General features: G+C 41.8%; 1 protein-coding gene across 5 annotated transcripts in view; it reads left to right on the top strand.

Annotated features, from left to right (window-relative positions):
- The window catches only part of TNIK (TRAF2 and NCK interacting kinase), a 433,646-nt gene that overhangs the window by 395,440 nt on the left and 33,005 nt on the right, over nucleotides 1-5,201 (top strand). The window lies entirely within an intron of this gene.

The following is a 5,201-nucleotide window of genomic DNA, read 5'->3' as shown; positions in this document are numbered from 1 at the left end:
AGGAAGGAAGGAAGGAAGGAAGGAAGGAAGGAAGGAAGGAAGGAAGGAAGGGAGGGAAAAGAAAAGAGAAAGGGAAGGGAAAGGCAAAGGAATTAGAAATTAGCATTTATTAAACAGGGGGGGTTTTTTTTGCTTTTTTTTTTTGGAGGAAGGAAGGTAGAGCAATTGAGGTTAAGGGACTTGCCCCAAGGTCACATGGCTAGTTTTTTGTGTTAAATGTCTGAGGTCGGATTTGAGCTCAGGTCCTCCTGACTCCAGGGCTGGTGCTCTATTCACTGTACCACCTAGCCCCGACTATTTAACAGTTCTTGTTCAGTCATTTTATTCCTGACCAACTCTTCGTGACCCCATTTGGAGTTTTCTTGGAAAAGATACTAATGTGGTTGCCATTTCCTTTTCCTGTTCATTTTACAGATGTGCAAGCTTAATCAAATGGGATTAAATGATTTGCCATGGGCCACACAATTACTAAGTGTCTGAGGCCAGATTTGAACTAGGAAGACTAGTCTTCCTGACTCCAGGCCTGGCACTCTATCCACTGTGCCACCTAGCTGCCCAATTCAGCACCTACAAGGTGCTATTATTGTCCTCATTTTACTGTTGAGGAAACTGAGGCAGATGGTGATTAAGTGACTTTTCTAGGGTCATGTACCTAGCAAGTGTCTGAGGTTGGACTTGAACTCAGGTCTTCCTGACTCCAGGCACAGCGCTCTATCTATTAAGCCATGTAGTTAGTTGCCTTAAAAGAGAGGTATATAAATGATAAAGCAAAAACAACTCAGTTTCCATCTTTCCTGGATACAACCTAGTAATTACTCTGATCACATGTGTTCACCTTCCTCATGCAACCCTGGCCAATCATTTTACCAATCTGTGCCTCATTTTCCTCACCTACAAAATGAGGAGGTTGGACCAGATGGCCTCCAAAGCCCTTTACAGCTAAGTCTGTGATCCTATAATCTGAAATATGTGGACTCTCCCTGAGGTTGCAAATGAATATACCCATGGGAAATATACTGAGAATTTTTTGCTATTTTTCCTTTCAGTTCTATGGGGGGGAAAATTAGTACAACTCCTAAAATTGGGGGTAGCCTCCTAGATCCAAAGAAAATTTTTGAGCCATGATTTAGGGCTGCCTCCTAGGGAGACACTGAGAAGAGAGAAAGTTCTCTAGTTGGATGAATGAAGGAAGTCCAGAGTCACTCTTCCATCCGTGCATGGCAAAGCACATGTTTGGCATCCTTGATGCTACTCTACTACAGACCATTAGCCTTGAGGATTTCTTAATCCACCTCATCCCAAATCATTTTCCCCCTTCCAATATTTCCTCTCATTTACCAGGGAAATTTTTTAAAGTAGGGCTTTGAGACAACAGTGTGTTCTCTGAGATTCCCTTAAATGTTGGAAACAATGCGAAGGTCCCAAAGGGCAAGGGCTTAGGATGGTGTATGCACAGCCTAGGAGAGGAGCAAGTATTCGTGAAGCAGATATGTGAGTGTGAGCTGGGCACCTTCCCCAGGTATTCTGCAGGACGAGTCATGATTCCCCCTAACAAAAAAGGACCTGTCATGATGAACTGGAATTCAGATGGCGCTCTGTGGCAAGGACATGGGAAAGGGAGGCACTCCAAAGCCAAGAGTTTTCTGGGCTTCCTGAGAAATAGACTAGTCCCTTCCCTGTATTTTCTAATTGCCCTTTGGGAAATCTTGAGGCATCCAGTAACAACTGTATTGATCCTGTGTGCTTACAGTCAGTCTGGAAGGAGGGAGCCTCCAGACACTATAGCTATCATTCCATTCACTTTGTCAAACATTTGCCTGAAATCTGATTTTTAGGTTCCTTCACATCAAGGTTCTTTACCTGGGGTTCATGGACCCACTCTTACTATAAAAGGGTCCAGATAGATTTCATGGAGTCCATGGACTTGGATGGGTAAAAAATCACATCCTTATTTTCATCAAACTTTGGGGGTTTTGTTCATCTTCATCATACGCATTTAAAAACTCTTTTGAGAATGGATGGGTCCACAGGCTCCACCAGACTCCCAGAGGGGTCCAAGACACACAAAAAAGGTTAAGAATCCCTCAAAGTTAAGATCTAGTACATTTGAACCAATGGAACTGAAAGGTCATGTATTGGTCCAGTGGAGCTAGACTAGAAAAAACCAATTGTTCTATCTGGAGTTAAAGGATTGGGGAGCCCAATAGTCATTCTTTCTAGCCATGGTTTGCTAAGAAGACTTTGTATAAAGGATGAACAGAACCTGCAAAAAAAAATGTGATCTGTATATTTAAATGGTGATTAAAAATTCTAGATTTCTTTCTAAAAATTAAAAATTCCAGGTTTTATGAATAATGTTTAAAAGATAAATTTGATGCACATGCAGTGATTGCACAAACATGAATACTTTGGGGTGGGGAGGGAGATGTATACACATACAACATACATGCATATATATATGCAATATGTATAGTATATACAGTATATATGTATATATAACATATTCTTATCTATGTATTTTCTCTCTCTTCAATCAACTGTGTAACCCCGTTGAGGGCAGAGGCTATTCAATTTTTGTCCAAAACACATTGCACAGAGCCTGAGACATAGCGGTGCTTAATAAGTACTTGAATGATCAATTTAGCTTGAAAAGTATGCTATACATTATTATGGCTCCCTTTAAAGTGCTAGATTTGACCATTCTAAATATAAGGAGATATTTAGAATTAAGATTATTCCCTATGTTTTTTTCTTTCTTTGGCTTATGGGCTTATTTTTTTAATTCCCTTGGTAATCTCAGATCATATATGATTAATCAAAAGAGAGATGTTAGAGACATTACATGACATATGTTTCTGTAGTTATTACAACTGATTTAAGGAATGGGGATGGGGTATTCCACATCCCTCACTGTTGCAAATCAGAATCCTTCCATGCCTTAGTAGGTAGGAGAGCCAACAGCTAATGGGAAAAGAATACTTGATTTAGATTTAAGAGTACCCCAATTCAGATGCTTAGTCTATGGGTTCATATCTTTGCTTCACAACTTATTACCTCTGTCACTCGGCCAAAAATATTTATTAAGCACCTTTGTCCAGCATGAGGAAGCTAGATAGTTCTATGGATATAGTGACAAGCCTAAAGTCAGGAAGACTCATCTTCCTGAGTTCTAACCCAGCCTCAGACACTTACTAGCTGTGTGACCCTGGGCAAGTCCCTTAACACTGTTTGCCGCAGAAGGAAAGGGCAAACCATTACAGCATCTTTGCCAAGAAAACTCCAAATGGGGTCACAAAAAGTCAGACATGCCTGAAAAATGACTGAGCAACAGCAACAAAAATTGTTCCAAGCACTGTGCCAAGTGGTGGGGGTTTGAAGAGAGGCAGAAAACAGTCCCTTCTCTCAAGGAGTTCACAGTCTTTTGTAACCGAGGCCTCAGTTTCCCATTCTGTCAAATGAAGGAGTTAGTCCAGATGAGAATGACTCTCACAGCTCAAATCCCATGATGTTATACATTTATGGGTTGCTGTGGGAAAAAGGAAGGAAGGAGAGGAGAGGGAGAGGAGAAGAGAAGAGAAGAGAAGAGAAGAGAAGAGAAGAGAAGAGAAGAGAAGAGAAGAGTCACATACCTGGTGCCCAAGCTTTGGACTGTTACTTCCCACAAGCCATCTATCAGCAAGTGTCTGACACCCTCCTCTAGTAAACAGTTGCCCCCTAAGGTCATGCTGGAGCTTGTTCTCTTCCAGCATTGCCTTCAGGAGCCCTGGGTCACCTCCTTGACCCAATAAGGCAACACAGGGTGATAGGATAATATTACTAGAGCTGTAAGGAGCCTCGGAAGCCATCTTCTTCAATTGCCTCATTTTGTATGGGGAAACCGAAGCCAGGGAAAGTAAATGACTTGCCTTGGCTCCCACAGGTCAGAAGCATAAGAGGCAGGATTGGAACTCCAATCTTCTGAGTCTTTTCTACTTTATCACACTGCACCACAGGTACCTAGTATGGAGTTGTGTGCTGTAAGCACCTGAAGAATGGACCTTGGCATTTCTGGTAGGATAGATTGGAAAGTTCTAGGGTAGATGGAAGGGAGAAGCTTCAGTCTCTTTCAGCAGATTCAATGAGCCCCTCTCTCTCACTCTGGTGCCTCAGTTGCTCTCTTTCTCTTCTGGGCTTCATTCCCCCTCTGCAGTTCAACCCCAAGATGAAATATTCCCAGTGATCCTTTGAACCGGTCAGTTACAAGACCAAAAAGAATGGCCTTTTCTGAGAAAACAAATACAAGCAATGAATTAAAGCAGTGTCATCAAATGCTGGGTGAAATAATTATGATACAGTGGAATGTGACTCAGGGGAATGATTTAGAGTCAGGGGACCTGGGTTCGAATCCCACCCCTGACATTACCCTCTGTGACCATGGACAAGTCACTTTACCTCTCCATGACTCAGTTTCCTTATCTTTTAAATGAAGAAGGCTGGACTCATCCTGTTTATATAGTGTTTGAACATTATTATCTTCACATTATTTTCCCCATTAGACTAGGAGCTCCTTGAGAGCAGGGACTGTCTTTTGTCTGTTTTGTATTTCTAGTGCCTGGCACACAGTGGGAAGTTAATAAATGCTTCTTGACTTGACTAAATGCCTTCCAAGTTCCTGTCTAGATCTACAGCTGTAGGAACCCATGATCTCAAAGTCTACTTGACTTCAAGATTTCTCTTAAATTGCTTCCGGGCATCCCCTAGAATTTACTGAAGGCAATAACTCTGAGCCCTGAAGCCAGTGGGAAGGATCAGTTTGGCTCAAAGGTCAGATCTGCATTTCTCACTTCAGAAACTTTTCCTGCCTCCACTGCTAAAGTTTGCCATCCTTCCTGTAAGCCTTCATGACAGCTGGAGATTTGCATTAAGCAAAGAGAAAAGCATACAAGCTACCATGCTGTTCTATTCAGTTCAACTTCTATTAAGTGCCTCCTGCACACAGAATGTTGTGCTAAGTAGGAAAAAATATTAAGTTTGGGTAAGACCTTGTCTCTGCCCTCATGGAGCTTATAGTATAGCACAGAGATATAATTTTTGTTGTTCAGTTTTTTCAGGTGTGTCTGACTCTTCATGACCCCATTTGTGGTTTTCTTATCAAGGATCCTGGAGTAGTTTGACATTTCCTTCTCCAGCTCATTTTACAGATGAGGAAACTGCAGCAGACA

The sequence above is a fragment of the Petaurus breviceps genome, unplaced genomic scaffold (assembly GCF_028583685.1).
Source record: "Petaurus breviceps papuanus isolate PSGF00001 unplaced genomic scaffold, PetGlider_PUasm1.0 173, whole genome shotgun sequence".
NCBI lineage: Eukaryota > Metazoa > Chordata > Mammalia > Diprotodontia > Petauridae > Petaurus > Petaurus breviceps.
This window is presented reverse-complemented; position numbering and strand designations above follow the sequence as displayed.